We start from the raw sequence: 25,476 nt of genomic DNA, 5'->3' as shown, positions 1-25,476 counted from the left end.
AGAAACACTAGGAAGTTCAGCTGAATCAGGACAGGCAGAGAGGAGATGAGGGAGCAGGGAATTTTGAGTTTAACTCCTGGAGACGGGGTGGGGGTGGGGTGGGGGTGGAGTGAGGTGAGAGTCGGGGTGGGGAGATAGCCCTCTTTCCAGCAGCACACAGTGAGTAAGAGAAAGAATTTTTCAACAGCGAAGCAAATACAAAGGTGGCCAGAGCCGTGCAAACTCACTTTGATGCCAGCTCCGAACATCAAATTTCCCCAGTCTCCGCGTCCCCATCTGGGGGCGGGGGTGGGTGGGATGGACGACCAAGTTTGCTCAAGTGGGGTTTAGAGGCATGGAGAACACCTTGGAAGCTAGAGACGGGCTTCAGATAGGTCAGTGGTTTATAGAAACAGCGTGAGGGAGGGAGGGAGACCAGCGGCTGCTGGCACACACCGGAGAGGGGCTGCCGGGATCCGGGAGCTGGCACGGCCCTTCTGTTCCGAGAAGGCTGCGCTTGCGGTGGCACCGGGCAGCGCACAGGGGCCGGGAGGTTAATGACCAGGCTTTTCTCTACGCGTCCGGGAATTGAGAACACGTCTATGAAGCTAATGAATTGAACCAGGAGGGTTAAGGTGAGGGACCTGGACCCGGGGCCGGGGCTTCCCCAGAGAGACCCAGGTGCGCACTCCCTGTCCAGGTCCCTTCCAAACCGTGGACAGAGAGGTGATAAAAGAATTGGGAAGGGGTTCTGTAGAGGCCTGTCAGCGTTCCTTTCTGGAAAGTTCAATCAGATTGTGCCACGGCGCTAAAATTTGTTTCCCAAGTGATTTTTAATCTTAACAATTTGGGGAGGTCTCATTTGTACAGGGTTTCATGTAGACCAGGCTAGCCTTAAACTCACTCTGCAGCCCAGAATGGACTTGAACTCCTGATCCTCCCTCCCCCACTTCTCAAGTGCTGGGATTGGGGATGAAATCGGGGCTTCGTGCACGCCAGGTCAAAACACTCTAGCCACTACTTTACAGACCCCCCCACGCCCCCGCACCAGCACCTTTGACAGGACTCCTGAATTCATTCAAAAAGTCCTAGATTGCTCGCACGCCTCTCTGCTTTCTTTGAATCAAGCCCCATCAAAATTCAGTCTTCAAGGAGTGAATGATGTGGTCCTTTTAGCTTTTCCCGGGTCCCTCCCAGGACCTCTTGGGGTTATCCTCCAGGGATCCCAGGTCTGCTTTGGTCCAGGCTTCCTTTCCCAGCGTCCCCTGCAGGCCCTTCAGCGGAGATGTCTGGGGACTTGACTAGCCTTCCCACTCTTTCGTCCCACTTCTTGCCCTGCAGCCTGGTCCCAAGCATTTCCATCTCCATCTCGCTTCTGCAAGTTGCCTGTTCTTCCCTTTCGCCCCCCCCCCCCTTTTTTTTTACGAGCTTCAACGCTTATCCCAACGTTCCTCCCTCCGTGCAATTTCAATTTGAGCTCTCCCTGAAGCGGCCTTTCCTCTCTTGTGGCTTGCCAAGTCGTTTGAAGGCTGCGCAAACATTCTTCCAGCCTCTGGTCCCCCGGAGTCTCCTTCTATACACGTGAGGGAAGCTGGAGGCAGCTTCCCAGCCAGATCCAGGGACCCATCAAGAGGAGCAGAAGATGAATTGCCCTCTCCGTGTTCTGTCCCTGTGCTCCCCCAACCTTGTGTCTCTAGGATTGGGGGTAGGGGATGTGCCCGCATGGACTCATGGGAACATTCCCTAACCCACTTTAGAAGCCTTAGGCAGGAAGATGGCTGTGGCTTTGCTCTATTTTCTGGCACTTTTTGAAGCTAGGAGATGTCCACTCTATTTTGTAGGAGCGGGAAACTGAGACTGAGCCATGAGGTCTGTTTCTAAGCCAGACAATTGGGGTTCAATAGTTTAGTGAGTGTTCTTCATAACCCCCATTTTCAGCTGGTGGGCCATTCCAACCTACCATCCCAGAACTCTGGAGGCAGAGGCAGGGGGATGGCTGCAAGTTCAAGGCCAGGCTGGCCTGAGCAATAAGTTCCAAGCCAGTCAGGGCTGTGCAGTGAGGCCTTGTCCCAGAACAAAATGCAAGTTCCAAATATTATCATTACATTGTGTGGCCTGATGTAACAATGTTAAATACTTAACTCCTCCTTGTTAAGCCCTACTGTGTTGTTACATGCTAAGCCAGTCATTTATCTATTTTCTCACGATGTCTTTACATGTTAGTATGTTCTACAAGATAGGTCAGAAAATGAGGCACAGAGAAGGCAAGTAACCTCCCGAAGGACACACAGTTAAATGGGTGGACTGTAGGATTAGGGCTCAGGTAGAGGTACCTGTGGCCCACAACATCTGTCTCTCTGCTCTCATCTGTTACATGGAAGAGACAGTATCCAGGCTCAGCAGCTGGGAGCTTCAGGCTCTCTTCCCTAAGGTTACTCTGGGGACATGTGAAAAGAGGGGAGGGGACAAGGGGGTTACATAAGGCGGTGACTTCAAAGGCCTCCCCTGGAGTGCATAGCCTTGGCTCTGGGCAGTTAGCCAAAGGAGCCACTGGGCAAGCTGAGGTCTATCCACCCCCCATCTCCGCACTCCAATGGCAGGCTGGGAGGTGAGAGTTTGGAATTGGAGAAGGCAGAGAGGCGTCAGGTGGTGGCTAAGAAGTGACACCAGCCAGCATTTACTGGGCATTTACTATTTGCTGAACATGACGCTAAGTTCTTTTCTAATGGTATCAACAAATAGACAAGGGGTTTCCAGTGTTCTCTTGTTTGAAGAGGCCCAGAGAGGGTAACTCCTTCCTTTAGAGTCACACAGCCTTGGAAGAAGCTCACAGTAGGAGGTAACTTTAAAGGAACTGGGTGAATTCTGGTGGATTATGACTTGAGGGGCTCCAGGTGGGGAAACTGAGGTCTGGAGAGGTGTGTGTGTGTGTGTGTGTGTGTGTGTGTGTGTGTGTGTGTGTATGTGTGTGTGTGTATGTGTAGGGGTAATGAAAGTGGACACCACATGGTCTCAGGCTCACATTCTGCTACCAGGTCAGGATACTTTCACAGGAGAGGTACCTAGGGGTATGGCCTCAGGTCGATCCTGAGTTTCCTCTGTCCCCCATTTACTGTGTGACTGTGCGAATTACTCAGCCTCTCTGACCTTCAATTTTCCAGCAGCAAACCATGGCCTTATATGGGGCTAAGTGAGTTATTGACTTCCTAAGTCTCTGATGATGTTGACCCTTGAAGACACTCAAGAAGGCACAGCCAAGCTATAGACACAGGACCAGGCACAATTGGTGTCTAATCCCAGGAACTCTGAGGCATCAGACTTCCCGGATTTCTGGAGTGGGTGGCCCAAGGCTCACTGAGTCTCTTTGACAGGCACCCACAAGACCTTTGGGTCCCAGTGAACCGGAGTAACAGGTGATCCAGATGAGAGAAGCAGATTACAGCCCCACCCCTAGGGTCTGTCTGTGGCCTTCTTTCCTGAAGACCCCAGGGCTCACATTTTGGCCTTGTGAAGGGGTGGGATGGAATGATGAAGTTCGACCTAGGTTCTCTAAGACCCTTGGGCTCTCTGTTAAATGTCTGTGGGTAAAACTGATAAGAACCTGTTCTAGGTTCAGGAAGACATGACTCTTTGCAACACTGTCTGTAACCCTCCCTTTACTGCGTATAATCAGTCCACTGTTACTGTTATTGTCTGCTGCTCCCCACTGTGAGCCAGTAGCATCCGAGGTTCAGAAAGGCAAAGTTACAGGGCAAAGGGCAGAGCCTGGAGCAAGAGAGAGAAGGATGACCATAGAGACAGCAAAGGGGGGAGGACGCAGAGAGATTTTGTGGTGGGTCCTCTTGCCTCCCTGTCCTCAATGTGGCATTTTAAGCTGGACATCCCTGTCCGGGTCACGGATGCCGAAAGCCAGAGTCCCAGGAAGTGGGTCATTCACTCCGGTGGTGACTGTTAGTATCCATTTCTACAAAAAGTGGCTTCAGGAACCAATGGATTCGGATGCCTGCTTTGGGATCCATTTATCCAGATAGTCCCATTCCTTGTCACTTGGTTGGGGAGCTGGCCTTATAGCACACGCTTTAGGATGTGGGAGAGGTAAAAGACCAGCAAGGTCAGGCATCCTACCGGAAATGGGGCAGGTATCCTGCGGTCTGAGGAGACAGTGGACCATATTGTGCTGACTCAGCAACCTGAAGGAACCTGGCTGTGGCCACTCCTATGTCAAGTCGCTGATGGTGTCTGACCTTCAGCCTTGGCATCTTATTGCAAGAGTGCCTTTGGTTCTCTGTGTGCCTGCAGGCCAGGAGAATGATTCTGGGGTGGAAGGAATGGGGGTTGAGGGGTGGCCCAGCTCTGACCTCTGACCCTCATCTTTATCCTCCACCCTTTCTCCTCTCAGCAGTCCTGGGAAAGGATCAGTTTTTTCAAACTGCAGGCTGGGGAGAGGCTGAGAGGCCTGGCTGGCTGCAGGGTCAGGGTAGCGGGGAAGGGAACCGAGGCAGTTTAGCACACGGGAGAGTGAGGTGGGGGAGTACTGGGTGGTGATGCCAACAGAGGGGCCTGGCCTGGGATTAGGAAGGGCTGCTGAGTGACAGTTCCCAGGCCAGAAGGAGAGACACATAGGAGTGCAACAGTAGAACTTAGAGGAGCAAATTCATTACACACCCACACCCCCCCACATTGCTATGGCTACCATGTTTGGAAGCCCAGACTCTAGGTTAGTGGTTCTCAACCTGTGGGTCACAACCCCTTTGAGGGTTGCATATTCCATAACAATTCATAGCACTAGCAAAATTACAGTCATGAAGCAGCAAGGAAAATAATTTCACGTTTGGGGTCATCCCAGCATGAGGAACTGTGTTAAAGCCTTAGAGGGTTGAGAAGCCCTGCTCTGATAATGAGGGAAAATATCACTTGCCTCAGGGAAGCTGAGCTAGGACAAATCTGGGCCCCTCTGAGGATAGTTCCCCCCTTCTTATCACCCTTAAATGCCTCCACTGACTTGAACAACTGGCTATCCTACCTCTCCGTGCCCTGCTATTAGATTTCAAAATTGTGGGCTATTGCTCTCAATCAGCGGGTAGAATCCTTGCCCAGCACAGGGGAGGCCCTGGATTCCATTCCTTGCCCCAGGCAAGTGGGACACTGTGGCCCGAGGAAGAGAGGACAAGACAATCAGAAGGTCAGAGGCATTCTTGGGTGCACAGTGAGTTCAAGGTCAGCCTGGCATCAAAACTGCCTCCCGTATCTGTTTCTTTGGGCACCAGGCATGGGAGCCGGCCTGTGTTTTATTTCCAAGCTGAGGGCACCATTCTCAAAATTGCACCAGAGAAGGGTAAGATTGAGCTAATTGACGTTAGTACTTGCTCCAGCCTCAAGGGAGGGGGTAGGAAATGATGACCACATTTCCATTTCTGCTCCAAGGCTGCGTGTTCCTTCGCGTCAAGTCTTCTTTGGTTACTGTGACAGTCACCATTGTGGAGCACACAGCATGCCCTCAGTCTCAGGAAGCTCTCTGGAGATGTTGCCCCATGAAACGCTCAGAAGGGCTATGCACCATGGAAATCAAGATCTCAGTGCCCATTTGGGGAGGGGGTAGTGATGGAGAGTTTTTGTTTTGTTTTGTGTAGTAATAGGAGCGGTGGGGCTGTGTCCCCAGCACCCCGGCCGCCTGGCTAGCTTATGCCCCGAAATAACAACACACATATTGTATTCTTTTAAACACTGCTTGGCCCATTATATCTAGCCTCTTCTCGGCTAACTCTCGCACCTGGACTAGCCCATTTCTAATAAAGTATGTAGCACCGAGGTGCACTTACCGGGAAGATTCTAACCTATGTCCATCCTGGGTCTGAGCTTCATGCGTCTGCCTCAGAGAGCAGAGCTCTCACGTCCACCCGGGAGAGGGGAGCATGGCGTCTCTCTGAGCTCACTTCCTCTTCCTCCCAGCATTCTGTTCTGTTTACTCCTCCCACCTATGTTTTAACCTATCAGGGCCAAGCAGTTTCTTTATTGCTTAATCAATGAAATCAACAGATTGATATATGACACTACCACATCAGTTTTGTTTTGTTTTCTAGACAGGGTTGGTTTTCTCTGTGTGTAGCTCTGGCTGACCTTGAGTTCACAGAAATCTGCCTGCCTCTGCCTCCCAAGGCTGGGATTAAAGGCCTGAACCACCACCACCTAGCTCTTAAGTCCCATTTTACAGCTGGAGACACCGAGGCCCCAGGAAAGGAAGGCATTTACTCAAGCTAATGTGGCCGAGTTCCCAGCTAGGCTTGCTGACTCCAGAGCCTAAGCTTTGATGTAACAATCCAGAGCTGGCCTGTCACACCAGCCACTCAGGAGGCTGAGCCAAGAGGATTGCAAGTTTGAGGCTTACCTGGGCTACAGCAAAGGAAGTTCAAAGCCAGGCTGGGCAACTTAGTGAGACTTTGTCTCAAAATAAGAAAAGTGTGATCCTGGTAGGGTGGGACATAAATGTAACAGGCCACCAAATGTCATTCAAGTGCGCTAGGCTCAGGCATGTGTCTATTGAGATGGTAAAAATGCGCGTTCCAGAACCAGCACTCTGAGTTGCTGCAAGCAAGACAGAAATGTATTTTTGAGCGATAAAGCAGAGGCAGGAGCAGCAAGAGTTCAAGGTCATCCTCACAGGCAGGGGTGGGTGAGACCTTCAAACAAACAAAAGGATAAGAAGTGTGTGTTTGTGTGTGTGTGTGTGTGTGTGTGTGTGTCCACAAGTGTGTATTCGCATCTGCATAGTGTTGAGGGTGGTGGTGTCTATTCCTGGAGTCAGCGAGGAACTACACTGGTATTAAAAACAGCACCGGTCTTAGCCAGGAGAAGAGGGAACTTTCCAGAAGAGAAGCCACTTCCTCTGACTGCAAAGGGGGCCTGGGCCAAGCCCACCAGCTCGTTTCACTTGGCTTTCCTGCTATAGCAGGCTCCTCGCCCAGCCCGCCTGCCGTGTAACCGGATAGTTTATCTTATCCCGCCAAGCAGAAATAAAACTACCGAGTCAAACATTGCAAACAGATGACCCTGTGGCCAGAGCCCAGGGTGCAGGGGCCAGATGCTTTTGTGGGCACCCGGGGAGGGTGGAAGCGTGAGCCTGCTCCCTCCAGATCCTGTCGGTTTGGAGAGTCAGCTGTTCCCGAGATTGAAACATTGGGGTCTCTAAGGGACTTCCAGAAACAAAGGAGGGAGGAAATAACAGAGTGGTAGGGCCCCTCTCTCTACACACGTTTGAGGCTTGCCAGTTCTCAATGGTAACAGCCTTTCCTTCTACAAAGAAGGGAAATTTAGGAAGGGCTGAGTTTAGCCTACTTGAACTCCTCAGGAGTTCGTTGAATAACACAGGCTAAATCCCCTAAGCTTCCTTTTCATGAGTGTCTGCATCTAAGCTCACAGGGAAATCTGGAGCCTCATATGGCTCTTAACTAGTCTCTCTTTACTCTGTCCCCATAAATCCTCTAGATGGCTGCTGGCCCTGCCTTCGCCTTCTTTTTGTTTTGGATTCATGCTATTTTAAATTGTGTGTGTGTGTGTGTGTGTGTGTGTGCGCGCGCACGCGCGTGTGTGCTCATGAGTGCAGGTGCCCTAGGAGGAGAGAGGCATCAGATGCTCCGGAGCCAGAGGTATAGGCAGTTGTTAGTCCCCTGATCTGGGTACTGGGAACCAAACCCTGATCCTCTGCAAGAACAGGTAAGTGCTTGTAACCTGGGAACCAGTTCTTCTTCTTCCAACAACCACTTCTCCTTTCAGCTCCCAGGAGCCATTTCAGGTAGCTCACAACTGTCTGTAATTCCAGCTCCAGGGGATCCTATGCCACTGGCCTCTGGATACCTGTAGTCACGCACACATACCTATGTATGTAATAAAAATTATAAAGTTTTATAAAATTATTGATGCACTTACTTATTTGTTGTGCTGTGGTGTGTGTGTGCGCGCACACACACACATGTGGCATGCCCTGCCATGCCTGTGGAGGTCAGAGGACACCAGAGGAGCTGGCTCTCTCCTTCCACAGCAGGGGTTCTTGGGATCTAGCCCAGGGCATCAGGCTTGGCATCAAGAGCTTGTGTGTCTCTCCAGTCCTCTCATTTGTCCCCACTCCAATTCCCAATGCTACTGGAGAGGAAATGTCTTCAACCCTGTTTTGTGATTTCACACCTCAGAGCAGGAGCAAGGATCCTTCATCCTATGGCTCACTCACTTCCTAGCCAGGCCATCTCAAGATGCCTTCCCGGGATGGTGAATGCCACTGTCCACGGCCTGGTTCTGCTTCTTCTAGGCCCTTGGAAGTTTGTAACCGGAGTTCCAAACAGCCAAATGAAGGCGGCTGTAGTAACTTTTGGTCTCTCATCTTCAGGATGACCTCACAGTGTTCTCATTAAAGACAAATAAATAAGACAAACACAGGTAGGGTGCCACAGGGTATCAGCCTCAGCTCTCAGAAAGTGGCTGCAGGAGAACCAGAAGGTTGAAGCCAGTCTTGGCTGCATAACAAGTTTGAAGTTAGCCTAGGCTACATGAGACCCAGGCTGAGAGGTAGGGGTGGGGGGAGCAGGGAGGGGGAAGGGTGGGGTCTGGTATAGCAAGGTAGCTCAGCAGGTAAAGACACTTGTGGCCAAGACTGACATCCTAAATTCAGTCCTCAGGACTCCAGGAGTCAGCTCACATGGGAACGGTGGCATAGCACATGGGAATAAACGTTGTTATTATTGTTGTTATTGCTAGTATAGAAAGGGGAAGGAGAAAGCGCAGTAGCCCGATGGGTCCTGGTGCTTGGCATTTGTAATCTGGAACTTGGAGTCTTGATGGACTTCCTCAAAGCCCCCAGGTGTGCCTCTGGCACTCTGGGAAGAGGGCTTGAATGAATGAAAAAGGGCACTGGAGATGAATGGGGAGAAAGACGATAGGAAGGAAAATGGGCAAGAGGGGATATAGTTCTTCGGAAGGTAGAATGTTTGACCGTGCTATAAAGCCCTGGGTTTGATCCTCAGTCCTGAGAGGAAAAGATAGAGCAGGAATAAGGAGAAGGAAATGGACCATTGTTTTCATACACGTCAGAGGCGATTGGAACGGGGTAGAAAGAATGCGCACCTGTGTGTGCACACACACTTGGACGCGTGTGCAGAGTCAAAACGACTTTGGTTAACATTCCTCTCTTCTTTTTCCAAACTCATTTCTTCCTCTATACACAAACACACAATGCACACACACAAAATAAATAATTAAATGTAAAAGGTAAGTGTGTGCGTGTGTGTGCACGTGCGTGCACACACACACACACACACACGAGTTCTTTCTCCAAAATGCCTGTGTGCTCAGGGCCCAAGCTAAGTGTTTGCTCTGAGACTTGGCGGCACCAGCACCCATCTCCGGGTGTTCCTTCTTTTCTAGTCTCTTATGGTCTGGTCTCTATCTTAGGCCTGCTTGTGACAGACAGGCCAGGCCAGGCCAGGCACCCTGGAGGCCACTCTTCTTCCTCAGCCTTGGTGTGTGAGGGGGTGCTGTCCCCTCTGAAACTGATCCCTGATCTGCTGTCTTTGGATCTAATTTGTTTCTCTGTCTGCTGGGGAGGGGGATGGGGGTGGGATGGGAGTTGAGGGGTGGAGTGGGGTCTTGCCGGGAGACTCGGTGGTCACAGGTGACATTAATCATGTCTGCATCCTCTGAGAGCGGGACAGGGATAGGATATCAGAGAGGTGACCAAGCGGTACCACATGATTCAGATCACCTCAGCACTGATGGAGTTCACCCTGAGTTTCAGAATTTTTCTCCTTCATATAATGTCACTGGGCCCTTAAAGGGGCAGGATCCATTTACACCAGGCATGGGGTACATTAGCTGGGTCCTCTCCCATTAAATCTTAACTGCTAGATGAGGCTGAGACAAATTCGATTTATTGAAGATCCTTTTCAAAGGTACTGAGTTGATTAGCTGTGCCGTTTTTTCCTCTGGGCAGGGGTACGAGGGGCGGGGTACTTTCCTGGTCTGGCCCCAGTTTCTGACCTGAAGGATGAGGGAATGTGTGGGCCAACAGAAATGGCCCTGGGTGGGGTTTGATAGGAAAAACCCCCATGGTTGTTTCAAGGAGACACAGTTTCTGAAAGTGTAACAAGACAGAGAACAAATCTTCCACAGTCAGGACGACCACAGTGCTTCCTGCCCCGGCCCGGGAGGGAAAACACTGTCCTGAGCCCAAAACAGTTTTCTGTAGAGAAAGTTTGTGTACTGAGGTGATTCCAGAAGCTTCACGACAGCACACACCCAGTGTGTGGAAAAGAACACTCAGGTCCTGTCCCCAAGACAGGATTTTGCTTTGTACCAGTTACAAGTGTGTGCCACCACATGGGTTCAGCTTCAAAACCCAGCTGGGTGCAAACCAGAGAGAGAGAGGAGGGTCAGGGGGAGAAGTAACAGAGCTCAAGATAGTCCTCTAGGTGGTGAATAGCCTCCCCCCACCAGTGGCCACAAGGTTTGGAAAAGCCACAGTATTTAATGCAGATCTCCAGCTTCACACTTGTCTCCTGAGATGGTGAGCTGAATAAAGAAACCTTAGTGTATGCTGGGGTCCCAATAATGCTTGACAAGTGTGTGTGGACTGGCTTAGGGGTTCTGCTCTAGCAGGCTTCCGGTGTGTGAGCCTCTTTGCCCTGAGAACTTTAAGAACGTCCATGAACTCCAAGCTCTATGCTGGAGGAGTGCTAACTGGGATACAGGGAAACAAAGTCAGTTTGAGAGTGGGGGAGGATAGCTGTAAGCCCAGTACCACCCAGGGAGCCAAGTAGGGGGACCAAAAGTTTGAGGCAGGCTTGTTCAGAATAAAATTAACGAGGTGTGCGGATCCAGGGTAGATGCTTGCCCAATGTGCGAGGGACCCTGTGTTCTATGCTGGGAGCACAAGACTGGACTAAGTAAGCTACCTACGGAACAAAACCTCCCAGACATTTAGTGATTCTTAGATAGGCATGATGGATGGATGTACTTGTGGTCCCAGACTTGCAGCCCCTCTACACACCCTCTGCACCCAACTACACAGTGAGACCCTCCCCCTCAATAAAATACAATAATGCAAACTGAAAATTTATGGTTCAGGGAGTGGACTACTTGTTTGCCTAGCGTGCAAGGAGCCCTTAGGTGTATAGGTGCAGGCCTGCGATCCCAGCACTGAAGAGGGGAATCCGGGAGGATCAGGAATTCAAGATCACCTTTGACTACAGTTAGTTCAAGACCAACCTGGGTTCCATGAGACCCTGTCTTAAAAAAAAAAAAATTAAAAAAAAATAAATAAAAAGTAGTAGTGACTCTGGGCTAGAAGGAACAAGAAAACAGGTGAAAATGAGAGGAAAGGAAAACGCGAAAAAGTAGAGGGAAACATGGGCAAACAGAGAGAGAGAGAGAGAGAGAGAGAGAGAGAGGGAGGGAGGGAGGCAGGGAGGGAGGGAGGGAGGGTGGACGCACGCAGGAGAAGGAGGTGGCGAGGAAAACCATACCACCGGGAAATGTGGAGTGTGCCATCTCTTCCATCACCACCACACCACCCCGTCCCCAGAACACGCAGTCCCTATCAGCTTCAGCAGGCCCCAAGTCCCACTGCTAGTCTGGCGCCCTTGGGGACACTGTGGGGATATCACAAATTAGACATCAGGCCTGCAAGGCGGATTACATCAGGGAGGGCTGGACTGTGGAGAAGATCAAAGACTCGCCTGGCAGGGCTCCCAGTGGGGCCCCCAGGCCTGAATTCCTGGCTGAACCCCTAGGAAACATTCTGATGTGCAGATAGAAGCCCTGGAGTCTGTGCAGGCTGCATTCTCCCTCCCTCCCTTCCTCCCTCTGTGACTGGTCCTCTTCCCCTGTGGTCTTCCCTGGCCATCCCACATAGGTGAAGGGACACTCAGAGCCAAGCAGAACATAGCCAGGCATGGTGGCACATGCCTGTGACCCCAGCACTTCAGAGATAAAGGAAGAAGGATCTTGAATTCGAGGCTAGCCTGGGCTACACATTGAGATCTTGTTTCAAAGAAAACAACACAATACAAAATAAATGCAACGAGATGAAAACAGAACTTAACTAGCCTGGCATAATGGCACACACTTGTAACGCCAGCACTTAGGAGATAGCGGAAGGAAGAATGGGAGTTTAAGGCCAGCCTCAGCTACGTAGCAATTTTCCAGGCCAGCCTGGGCCACCTGAGACCCTGTCTCAACAAAACAAAACAAACAGCCCACAAACAAAAGCCTCAGAAATAGCAGGGCATGTCCTCTCTTAGGCCTCAGCTCCCTGGCTCCCTGTGTGCCAGCAGATTGCAGAGTTGGGGATATTCCGTAGGATAAATAAATAGATTTATTTATTTCTCAAGCCTTGGTCTCCTGGGTGTGAAACAGAGCGTGTAAACACCTCACTTGCCACATTGCTCCTGGCTTTAAGTGTGGCCACAGATGCAGAACACTGAGCCCAGATCCTGGCATCCAGTAGAGCCCTCGGCACAGGGCGCACCACCGTGTTTGCAAGACACAAGCCAGATTGCCATCGCAGACAGGGGCTAATATATGGCATCTTGCTCTGGCTGAGAATTGGAACATTGTGATTAGAAGCAAGAGGAGAAGGGACAAAAAGAACCTGTCCTCAAGTGCACAGTGACAGACCACAGACGCTCCTGGCAGCCCGAGGGGCTGAGGAAGGACAGAGCAGATCATATTAATAACAATAAATTATATCTGCGCCGTGATTCATGCTTCTCATTACGCTATCTTACAGTACTGCAGGAAGGGTGTAGCAGCCTTATTGTTTGTCTCGGGTACGCTAACGTCCTGTGGTTATTTGAGATGATAGCATTTTTTTCATGCTATTGGATGTGATTTCCCTTACTGTCCAAACTGGGAAAACGGAGTCTTGGAGAAGGCTAGAAGTTTGTCCAAGGAAAAGGCTGGAGCCAAGATTCACACCTGGGAACTGGTGAGATGGCTCAGTGGGTAAAGGCATTTGTGGCTAAGCCTGATGACCTGAGTTCGATTCCCCAGGACCCACATGGTGGAAGGAGAGAGCAGCCTCCTCAAAGTTGTCCTGTAACACACACTAAATGCTTAAAACAACAAAGGCCTCCAAACTGTGTTTTCAACCCGGCATTCCACCACCACCCTCCTCAGACCCTTCGCCTGGTCTAAAGCATCTCCTTTCCCTCTCTGCTGGTCTGTAACTCCCCATGGCAGGGTTGGGTGTTGAGGGGTCTCAGGGTCTTGGGTTTCTTTCTTTCATGATGGATGAGTCCATTTCTGTCTATTTGACAGCTACGGGTAAAAGAATCAAAGATTCCTCCAGTGTCTGGACCTGAAGATGAAGGCCTGTAATCCCAGCTACTCAGGAGGATGAGGCAGGAGGATTATAAGTTCCAGGCCACTCTGGGCAATTTAGAGACTCTCAGAAACAAAAGAAATGAAAAGGAATGAAAACTCCAGGAAAGAGTCAGAAAACAGGGGAAGGAAGGCTGCTTAGCGAAGGTGGCTCCCAGCCCTAGCACTCCAAATAGGCAAGCAAGACAAAGCACCCCACTTTTACCTGCCTCTATTCCCACCCCTACCCAGAGTTCCAGGACCACTAAGAATCCCCAGACCCACAGGCAGTTGTCCTTGAACTGCAGGCAGAGTGGGGTGCTGATGAACTCCCCCCCCACCGTGTCTTTGAAGTGAGCACCAGCCTAGCTGGCATTGTTTGATGACTTCTCCGCTCCTACCTCCTCTGTTCTGAAACTCAAAGCCAGCTTAGGACCCACCTGGTTCAGAGTTCAGGTTCATGTGCTTTTGGAGCGAGTTCTGTTAGGCTGAGAAATGAGTGTAGCCAGTAGGCTCGAGACTGGCTGGATTTCTGGGAGGGCAAGGGGGCAAGGGACAGGGCATAAATGAGCCCCCTCTGCCCTTCCCTATCCCAGGATTTCCTTTGTCTCCTGTCCCAGTCCCTCCCTTCTTCCTCCCTCAGCATAGGAGCCTGGAGGCTTCCCAATAAAACAGTATTGTAACTTTATCTAAGGCGAGTGCAGTTCGTATTGAATGGATAAGGTGTAATTAATAACAGAAAATAATGCTGCCCCCTTCTGATCTTTGACCCTCATATAAATGTCTTAAGTTTTATGACAGCTGAGCACAAAATTAGTGCGTGCAGGCGTGCGCGCCTGTGTGAGCGTGCTAGCATCAGGGCTGAACCAATACCCTCGTCTGGTGACTCTTCTTGCAGTGCTGGCTGGAACTGGTTTGTGTTTCGGAGGGGAATGGCCTCTCGCTGAACCCAGGGGCTGCCTGAGAGTCATCTGAGATCTGAGAGTAAGGATTCTGTCCCCGTCTCCGAAGACCCTGTGTCTACGGACATATGTGACTTTCAGTGACGGTTGTGTGTGCCTCTCAGCACAGGGGGTGAAGTAGGCAGACTGGGAGCTAAATACAGGCCAGCTTGATCTATACAGGAAGAGAAAATAGCTGGCGGTGGTGGTACACACCTATAATCCCAGCACTCAGGAGGTAGAGGAGGTGGGTCTCTGAGTTTAGGATAATCTGGTCTACATAGCCAGGGATTCAGAGAGAGAAACCCTGCCTCAAAAAGAATTGTCTTATAGGCAATATATAGGCAATGACACACACACACACACACACACACACACACACACACACACACACACACACACACACACTTCTCTTAGCTCACTGTGGTATTTCCAAGTACTAAGGGATACCGGAGAAGGTCACCAATAGCTATGTTTGTCCCTAGCAGTGATCTTTTTATTGGTCTGATGCTATAATCCTTTGGGTCTCAGAATTTCACGGTGGAAAACACTCCCAGAAAGCCTCAGCAAGGCCCTCACTCCAGTATCTTGTGGCTGTGACTGTTTAGGGAAGAACGGAAGTCTTTAGCACAGGCCTATAGTCCTGGACTCAGGAGGGTAAGGGAGGATAATTGTGAGTTTGAGGCTAGCTTGGGCTGCATAGCCTGATCTTGTCCCAAAGAAGAAGGAAAGGAAGAAGAAATGAAGAAAAATGACCAACATAGTAAGCGGCGGGGCTGGATAGCTGGAGCAAATGGAGTGGCCACAGACTCCCGTCTCACTGGGTCTGAAGGAGAGCCGAGGAAATGGAGCCACTGTCTCTCAGAGTTGAAGGATGCTGTAACTGCTGCTGTTTATCTTAATGGCTCCCCACTATGTTCGTTTAAAGTAATATTATCTTGCTTTAAAGGTCACTGCGCTGGCCGGAGCTATTGAATTCCCATGATTCATTCCACGGGGATGTTCAACTTCTTTTGTGGCGTCCTCAGCACCAACCTCTGGGTTAATGGAAGCCACACCAGCCACGAAGTCAGTAGCTTTGAATCCTCCAGGCCTGAGGAGGCCTGGGCAGGGTGGACCAGCCACATCCTTTTGATCAGCAGCGACGAGTGAACCGGAGGTCACGCATGTCTGGGGCCTGTGCTTTCGCTCCTACCAGACAGCGGCAACTGGGCCCTGTCCTGTTCCCTCCCACCATGGCCCTGGGAGTTGAGTTTCCTAAGCTTGCCCGTCTCTGGGTAGACAGTCCCAGGACCCCAGGGCAACAGAGGGACTTTCTTATGGAAGATCCCAGCCCTAAATCACTGGAGGAGATGCCTTTGCCCAACCCCAAGCCTCCCCTCCTCGCCTCCCCCATTCCAACTTTGGCTCCTGCCGACATGGATCAACCGATTCTCCTTCCCCGGGGGAATTCCTGCTCTTGGATGTCAGGTGGTAGGCAAATTTGGAAGGAGATCTCTTTCTCCAGGGGAGTCACTGGGTTGGTTAAGTTCTTTTATGGGCATGCCTGAACTCTGGAGGGCCTCCAAACTGACAGCCACCTCTGCCTGCTAAATTGAACATATATTTTCCTGACATTATGTCACCCTTTGACAAATGCGTTTGTTGGTCATATTTTTATGGTACTTCTTCGGGGAGGGGACACCTACTGAGGGCGGGGGTGGGCGTGATTTATCCGGAAGGAGTGGGAAGGGGGTTGCTTTTCCCTGGCATCAGAGGTGGGATTTCCCAGTTGCCACTGTCTCTCTTTTGTTTGGGGGCTGGAAGGGAGTTTTGGCTGGTCTGATGAAAGAGTTTGAGGGCCTTGAGCATTGGAAAGCTGACTAAGACCAGGACATGGGCACTGGCTACCTATTCCTTTGACTCCCTCCTGGGTATTCCACATCTCAGCAGGTGGGTCCTCGGATCTGTTCAAAGGACAAGAAAGTCTTGGTGCCTGTAAGGTATTTCCTACTAGAGGCGAGTTATTCAGATCTTCCTAGACTTTTGTGTGTGGTTAATATATTCCCCTTCCCCCCCGACCTCACAAGAATGGAATCCAAATTCCCTAAGGAAGTTTTTATTTGTGGGGTGGTGGTGGTGCATGCCTGTAATCCCAGCACTTGGGAGGCAGAGGCAGGCGGATCTCTGTGAGTTGGAGGCCAGCCTAGTCTACAAGAGCTAGTTCCAGGACAGGTACCAAAGCTACAGAGAAACCTTGTCATGTAAAAAATAAAAAACAAAAAGGAAAGTTTTTATTTTACTGTTTTATTTATTTTGAGGTAGGATCTCTCTCTCTCTCTCTCTCTCTCTCTCTCTCTCTCTCTCTCTCTCTCTCCACACAAACACACACACACACACACACACACACACACACACACACACACACACATAGGTTTTTCAAGACACCATTTCTCTGTGTAACAATCCTGGCTGTCCTGAAACTCATTTTGTAGACCAGGCTGGCCACCTGCTTCTGCCCCACCCCCACAAGTGCTAGTATTTAAAGGTGTGTGCCACCCAGGCCCAGCTAGAGGTAGATATAGTGAGCCTCACTTTATTGACAAAAATATGGGGTTAGAAAGTCTCCATAACTTTGGGCAGTGGTGATGCACTCCTTTAATCCCTGCACTTAGGAGGCAGAGGCAGGTGGATCTCTAGGTTCAAGACCAGCCTGGTCTACAGAGCAAGTTCCAGGACAGGAAAACTCTGCCTCAACAAACAAACAAACAAACAAACAACAACAAAAAAAGGCTTCAGGATTGATTCATTATGTAGCAAGTAGGCTGTGACCTGAGCCCAGAGCTACAGAATAAAGAACGGAATCTGGGTTGGGGACATCACTGGGGGTGTTGACTGCTTGTGTAGCAGGAGTACTGGGTTTGATCTCAGCACCAGGTAAAACTGGGTGTGGTGGTGCACAGCTGTTAACCCAGTACTCTAGAGGTGGAGGCGGGAGGACCGGAAGTTCAAGGTCCTTCTCAGAGTTTGAGGCTGGTCTGGGATACGTAATAAGACCACTGTCTAAAACCCAAACCAAATCCAATACAAAACATGGCTGCAGAGGTATTGCAGTTAGCAAAGTGTTTGCCTGGCGAACATGAAGACCTGAGTTTGATTCCCAGAACCCCAGCAAAAAACTGGGCATGGTGGGACGTTCTTGCAATCCCAGTCCTAGGGAGGCGGGAAAGTTGGATCCTAGGGAGCTCCAGGCCAAGGAGAGACACTGTGTGTGCGGATGGTGCCCAAGGAATGACATTTGCACACACACATGCACACATACACATACTCACACTGCATAAAGTCAGAATAATCAAGTACCCTTTCTGTACTTTAAAGACAGGACTTGAAACTTTAGCATCATGCCCCACCCCGCCCCCATTTGCCATCCACATGGTGTTTGCTGAGACCTTCATGTGCTGAAGATGCTGTGAGAGAAGGCCCGCATCCCTTGGGCACATAGTAGACATGGAAGTCTGCAGCTCAAAGGATGAAACTCCTCTTCCCCACTGCCTACAACATTAAGCAGTTTCTGAAGGTTTACAACATAAAGAAAACTCCAGATCTTGTCTAGTTCCTGCGTGGAAAAGGATGTACTTTTCATTCCTGATGGCCCCATCCCCAGCCCCAGCTGCTGCAGACACAAAAGAGACAGGGGAGGGAAAAGGTGAAAGCCATCGTGAACACAGCAGCAGATTCAGCTGGTATGTGGGGGGCAGGACCCTCGAAATACAATTAAAACCCTGTCAGGCTCCGGAAAAACTGCATTACCTCCCCTGGATCCAGCCAGTTGAGTACATGTGGTGCAAGCAGCTCCCCGGGGGACACTTCTTCCACGGGCTGTCATCTATGGCACTGAGCTCCCAACCCCCACTGCAGCAGAACCTTATGAGGGACCTGAACCTCAGAGACTGAGATTCCTGCGCGAGGAAAGAACCCAGGGCCCACCTGCATTGAGGTGATGTGTGTGTGTATATGGATGGTGTATGTGTATGCATGTGAGTGTCCACGTGAGCCACAGTGCATGCATGGAGGGCAGAGGTCATCCTCCATGTCATTTCACTTCCGATGTGTTTGAGAGAGAAGGGGGTCTTTTGTCTGCCACTGCAGGCAACATTCAGGTTCTCACTCCTGTGTTGTAGCACGTGATTTACTCTGCCCTTGTGTCTTTTCTCTTTCTCCTCCTCTTCTTCTTTTTAGTTTTTAGAGACCGGATTTCTCTGGGTATCCCTGACTGTCCTGGAACTCGCTCCGTAGACCAGGCTGGGTTCCAACTCACAGAGATCCACCTGCCTCTGCCTCTCAAGTGCTGGGATTAAAGGTGTGTGTCACCATGCCTGGCTCTTCTGACGTGTATGGATGTTGAAGAGGATAGATAGGCCGAGCTACCTTGACGTCCACGGAATGGAAGTGGCTCACTCTTCTGATCAACAAACATTTCATGTGAGGCGTCTCTGCGAGCCCAGCACTTATGAGTCACACTGCCTATAGGGGAGACTGGGTAATTTATACAGAACATTTTAGCTGTCAGGAGTTGGGGTGTGAGTAGATCATATAAATCCAAAAATGCAGCTAAGATATGTTGTGACACATGGGATGGTCTCTAAGCGGTCATCAAATTTTCACTGTTGTGGCAGAATGTCTTAAAACAAATTAAGGGTCTGGGGAGGTGGCTCAGTGGTAAAGTGATTTCTATGCAAGCATGAGGACCTGAATTCAGGTTCTTAGAAACCACGTCCAGCTGGATGTCATCCTTGCATCTGTACCCAAGGCTCTTGTGGTGGGAAAGGAGGCAGAGACGGTGGAGTCTTCTAAAGCTCACGGGCCAGCTACCCCTGGTCTACAAAGTGGCTAGCAAGAGGCTCTGCCTCAAGCCAGGTGAAAGGTGAGGACTGGCCCTAGGTTGTTCTCTGATTTCCACGTGTGCGCCTTGGCATTCATGTGTCCACGCTTAGAGGAGTGGGTGATCTCACTCACACCAGCGATAAGGAAAAGGTGTTAACAATTATAATCAGGGGCTGGCACACCCTTGTAATCGTGGAACTTGGGAGGCTGCAGCAGGAGGATTGCCATGATGTTTGAGACCAGCCTGGGCTACATTGTAATACCCTATCTTAAAACAGCAAAAGTAACTTAAAGCCAGGCAGTGGTGGTGCACACCTTTAATCCCAGCATTTTGACACAGAAGTAGGAGGATCTCTGTGAGATGAAGGCCAGCCTGGTATACAAATTGAATTCCGAGAAAGCCCGGGCTACACAGGGAGGGAGGACTAACTAAAAACTTAAATCCCCCAAAATAGAGAACACAAGATTTGTTGTAGGGAAGCGTTCTTTTGAGACCAGATCTTAGGTAGCCCAGGCTGACCTTGAACTTGCGAAGTAGCCCAGGATTGAACTCCTGATCCTCCTGCCTCTGTCTTCTGGTGCTTAGGTCACAGAAGTGTGCTACCATGATTAGTTTTTCCTCACAAAGCTCTGCCTGCCCCTTCCTCCTAAATGCTGGGACGACCACCACACCTGACTACTGCTTTCCCCGAGACAACTACGTAGCCCTGGCTAGCCTGGAACCAAAACGGCCTTGAACTCGTGGTGACACTCCAGCCTGTACCTTCTGGGTGCTGAAATCGCACGCCTGCCTTGCATCTGGTGAGAAGAATTTAGCATTTTGTCTTGGCTCGTGGGCTCACCTCCTCCCTACGTAGGCTTTGGGTAGGTGGACAGGGCATGCTGACATGAAGGAATGGAATTGCTACCCTCACAGCAACCAGGAAGCAGCAACCGGAAGGAATGGAGCAGGATACTCTTTCTGGGGCGTGAAACCTGCGGTGAGCTTCTTTCTCCAGCAAGGCTTCCACCTCCTGACAGTGCTCCTCAGGGTCTAGTCCTTTAACACAGGAACCTGGTGGGCTGCAGGGGCAGTCCCTATCAAACCATGACACCCCATGACAAAGAATGACCAGGGCTGCTGAGGGTGATGAACCCTGACTGCCAACCCAAAGAATAAAATAGTGAGTGACTAATTCCATCATGGTCCTGGCTGGGTTCCTTGAAGCTCGTCATCTTTGTCTTTTCTTCTCCCCTCTTCTCCTCTCCATTCCCCATCTCTCCTCTCTATCCTCTCCCCTCCCTTCCCTTCCTCATCTTTCTCAGGGTCTCCTAGCCCAGGCTGGCCTCAGACTCACTATGTGCCTGAGGCTGATCCTCCTGTCTCGACCTCCGGAGTGCTGGAAGCAGTGTACACCACAAAGTCAGGCTTATGCGTTTTTACGGATTGGATCCAGGGCCTTGTAGATGCTAGGAAAGCACTCTACCATGGAGGATAAGACATATTCTCAGCCCCATGTTAGCCATTCTCAGTAGTGGGACCCGGAGAGGGGGGGTCTCTGTAAGGATGCTACGGGTCTTTCTCTCCTCCCTCGTCCAGCTTTGACCTACTGAACCTGTGGCTGATGAGGTGGTATATGTCTGAGCGCCTGTGCGTGTGTGTCCAGAGTGGTGAGGACCGTGTGTTTGGACTCATGTGGTCATCTGTTTATGTCTGTGTGCCTCAGCGTGGCTCTGCTCACAAGAGCTTTACAGTCATTTCCTTCCCCCGCTTGCCAAAGAAACACATGTGGCTGGCTGAGGACTTGACTTCATCAGAGGAGGAGATTAAGGAATGGGTAGGATTGACCTTTCTTTGTTGGTTTCCTTTCTTCCTTGTCCCCATTCCAATTCCTCCGACTGTCTTCCCTGCCTCCACCTCAGCCATAAAAGCAGAGGTTCATAAACTTCTTAGGGCAAGGACGATTCGAGCTTTCAACTTTGAAGTCTGGTTCAGGCAAACTTTGCTTTGGGGGGCATAAGTCTGCAGGAAACATGAAAACTCTTGCTTCAGGGCCTGTGAGTTAGCTTAGCGGGTAAAGGTGTCTTCCTGCTAAGCCTGCTGACTTGGGATCAAGCCCCCAGGACCAACACAGTGAAAGGAGAGAGACTAACCCTCCAAAAGTTGTCCTGTGACCTCCACAGACAGCAGAGGCACAAGCACACCCAGAAACCTACATACACATATTTTAAAACCTGGCTTCAAAGGGCACCATAGCTGAATGGGGTGGGGTAGGGGGGCGGTGATCTCATGGGGATTCTCAACTTCAGTGTTGTGGATATTTGGGTCAAATCATTCTTTGTAGCAGGGACTTTCCTGTGTAGCATAGAATGTTGTGGTACCTTGGCTTGCACCCAGTCATCATACCCTGATTGTGACAACTCAAAGTGTCTCCAGACATCTTGCTTAAAAGCTCCGAAGGCCGGCCATAATCCCTGGTTGAAAACCATTGGTAAGAAGGGGTGTGTGCCAGGGCCAACACTAGGGATGTGGGAACAAGGGGTGGGGGAGATGAGAAGTTCACGGTCATTCCCTGATTCATAGAGACTGTAGCCTGGGCTACTTGAGATTGTTTCACAACAAAACCAACTACCAAACAAACAGGAGAGAGTGTGTCTTTGTGTGACTCCGCCTTTGTTTACGTTTGGAGACAGGGTTTCTCTGTGTAGCCCTGGCTGACCTGGAACTCACTCTGTAGATAGACCAGGCTGGCCTCGAACTCTGATCCACCGGCCTCTGCCTCCTGAGTGCTGGGATTAAAGGTGTGCAACACCACCACCTGGCTCGGTGTTTTCTGTTTGTTTGTTTTTTGTTTTGTTTTTCGAGACAGGGTTTCTTTGTGGCTTTGGAGCCTGTCCTGGAACTAGCTCTGTAGACCAGGCTGGTCTTGAACTCACAGAGATCCGCCTGCCTCCGCCTCCCGAGTGCTGGGATTAAAGGCCTGCGCCACCATCCCCGGCTGTTTGTTTGTTTTTCAAATGTAGGGTCCCACTTTGTAGCTCAGGGTATCTTATAACAATCCTACTGCCTCAGTCTTCCAAGTGCTGGGATTACAGGTGTGAGAGACCACACTCAGGCTTACTGAGAACATTTGTGAGCATCACATTGTATAACCACCAAAACCTTCTGTATCACATTAATTGATTAACAGTGGTGTTAATTAGGTTAATGGTGTTGATTTAGCTTTAGAAATGTTTGAAAAAATGCATTGATGTGTGTGTGTGTGTGTGTGTAGTGCACATGCATGTGAGCCCTTCAGACTGCATACATGAGTGTGTGTCAGAGCACAAAGAAGACAACTTACGGGGGATCTGGGGGTCATCCTGCGCTTGGCACAAGATAATTCACCCACTGAATTACCTTGGCAGCATACTTTTGGCATTTTTAGGCAGAGTTTTCTATGTAGGATGACTCTGGACTCCTCCTGTTCATCCTGCCTTCACCTCTTGAGTGCTGCTGGGGTTCCAAAGGTATACCACTACACCCAACATCTGTATTTTCTTTAACATCTTGGGGATGGGGGCTTGGGGGCAGGAGAAGACAGAGGAAGTGTGTGAAAGCAAGCAGGTCACATGATGTGCCCGAGAGACCCCCAGTCTTCGTCCCGGAGGCCTCCTTAGCTTTGGTGTTTGGAAGAAGCTGTGTGGATGCTTAATGCATCCTCTCCAGCTGGCCAGCATTTACAAACTGGGGCACATCTGTTTTTGACAGTCAGCATGGAGAAGGGGAGGGGTCAGCGAGGCAGAAAACCCCCAACAGTAGGATGGATCCCACCCAATGCTAAGACTCTTAAGTCAGAGCCTTGTAGTGCAGTTCCGTAGAGGTCAGATGATTCTTGGCTGGGCAAGGTGATACATGCCTATAATCCAGCACTCAGGAGGCAGAAGCAGGGGGATGGCTGTGAGTCTGAGACCAGCTTTGGCTATAGAGTGAGTTCAGGACCAGCTCAGGCTACAAAATGAAACCCTGATCTCCTATCCACTCTCGACCACCTGCCCTCTTCTTCCTTTCTGAGGTTCCAGCTGTCTTATTTCACCCTGTGAACTCCAGACTGTCCTTGGGTGATGAGCTAAGGACTTGACGGAGAGGCTACTGGTTGGAAAAACTATAAAGTAAAATGAACACAGCATATTTTCAAGTACTCTGCTACACTGAGTGCCCTGTGCATAGGAACTCTGGAAAATCCACACTCAGGAGCTCACTGACACCCTCCCCGGACCCATGCACACATGCTCACAAATGGGCAGAAGACCCCCGCAAACATAGAGACAAAGGGAAGCCATTTTTAACTGCAGACTTTTGGGAGTGCACACCCCAACACACACACACACACACACACACAACAAACAACAACAACAAACCGAGCGAGGTTGGAAGAGCCCATTTCGATTCCCCCTTTGGATGAATTTCCTTGCATTACAGACATCCTAGACGGCTGGGAATCTGGGGCCATAAACTGCATTCAACTCCCGCTTTCCATCGGAGCCCCTGGAAAATGAGCCCACTGAGTTCTAAGCTGGGCCATGGCTCTAGGGGGTTTGGATAACATCTTTGTGTGTGTCTCTAAAGTGGCTACAGTCACTTCCCGGAGGAGACTTGGCTTTGCAAGGGGATTTCCCAGAGAAGCAAACAAAACCTGCAGTAGAGAGCTGGCTTAGGACGACCAGGACAGGGAGTGACATGGGGACCCCTGGGGAGACGAAATAAAACACCGGCCCCAGTAGTCTTCCAGCCCCTTTCTCCAAGGTCTAATTAGAGATGTCTTGACATTCCTCCTGCTCTGAACTTCCTTAAAAGAGTTGCCAAGACGAAACATTTGGGAACAATGTTTTGGGTTCAGTCCCGTCTGGGAGTCACCCTTACTGGTTTTGCCCTTGGATGACAAAACACTTAATTATAATAGACACAGTGCACACCACATTGCCACACGGAAGCCTCACCCCACATCACATACCCGGTCCCGACAGCGGCCTTTTGTTGAAACCAACGTCTCTGATCTTACATTAATTACTCCACAAATATACTTGTTGTGGGTACCAGGCTCCTAGGATGGAGTCTTCTTGACACATGTTCACAATAAAAACACATTTTTTCCCCCTGCTCCCTTCTCCTGACCCTACGTGCGGGGGTGGGAGCCAGGCAGGGACAGCTGAACATTTTCCAAGATGTATTCCCGGTTTGTTCCTTCCCGCCTTTTATTAAAGAGCCCCTTAAACCCAGCATTCCTGGCTCCTAACGGCTCTCTTTACTTTTGCTTTTATGCCCTGGGAGAGACAGATTAGATTAGATTAAAGACCAGGAGACACCTCGTGAAATCCACCCCATCTAATGGCTGATGGAGCCGAGGGTGTGGGGTGGGGGGTAGGGAGGCAGAGGGTGGTCTGTGTGTCTGTGTGTCTGTCTCTTAGCACATACCTTGTTCTTGTTGTTATGGATTCATTTACCCCCCTCCCTGCCACTTCAGAAGTAAATAAATAGCCCTTGGGGGCCAACGAGTGCTTGCTGCTAAGCCTGCCAGACCTGAGCTTGGTCTCTAGGACCCGCATAGTGGAAGGAGGGGACTGCAGTCTGTAGTTGTCTTCTGACTCCCACCCGTGGCACGCTTGAGCACCCATCCCCCGCCACCATGGTTAGATAAATAAAGTAAAACGAACAGATTAATAGCCTTTGATTGTGGTCTGATTGTACGGCCAGTGACACGTTTTAGAGGAACCTGTCTTCCCTTTTAACCTCTCCACAGTTCCAAAGAAGGCAAACCTATAGATGAAAAGACAACAAAAGACAGATCTCTCTTTCTCTGCCCCCACCCCTGTTAGTCTGATGATGTCATGGCGGTAACCAAGGCAGCACACTGTGACATCACAGCTCAAAGAGTACCCCTGACCTTGGCCTGAAATTCAAAGGGAAATCAGCCCATAAAGTTCTAAAGCCAGCAGGAGATATATATCCTTAGTCATAAAAGAACAAACGAAGTTTGGGGTGAGGGGCCTGGGGAAAGCATACTGTAAAAGTCCCTGCCAGATTTTCAAGGAAGTGCCAGCGGCCATTCTGATGGTGAATTCAGGCTTTCAGACAGAAAGGGAGAGAGTAATGGGCGCTCGCCCACCAGCCTAGAAATAGCTAAATGAGGCCCCATTCTCTCCCGAAATCACAATCTTTAAAGAGGAAGCAGAGGGGTGGATCCTGGCTGAGCAGGGACCAGGGGTAGCCAGAGAGGGAGAACCCCTCCCCCAGAGTGCTCACGGAAAGGACAAGAGTTCCATGCCAGGCTGGGCCCAGGGAACAGAGAGATGGTGACGCACACGCACATAAATTCTGGGGCTTTGGCGA

The 25,476-nt window shown here is 50.3% G+C and overlaps 1 long non-coding RNA gene across 1 annotated transcript in view; it reads left to right on the top strand.

Moving 5' to 3' along the window:
• The window catches only part of LOC142855583 (uncharacterized), a 76,170-nt gene that overhangs the window by 42,971 nt on the left and 7,723 nt on the right, over positions 1 to 25,476 (top strand). The gene's annotated exons all lie outside the window — the stretch shown is intronic.

This window comes from Microtus pennsylvanicus, chromosome 1 (assembly GCF_037038515.1).
Source record: "Microtus pennsylvanicus isolate mMicPen1 chromosome 1, mMicPen1.hap1, whole genome shotgun sequence".
In the NCBI taxonomy this organism is placed as follows: Eukaryota; Metazoa; Chordata; class Mammalia; order Rodentia; family Cricetidae; genus Microtus; species Microtus pennsylvanicus.
The sequence above is the reverse complement of the archived record's forward strand: the minus strand, read 5'-3'. Positions and strand labels throughout refer to the sequence as shown.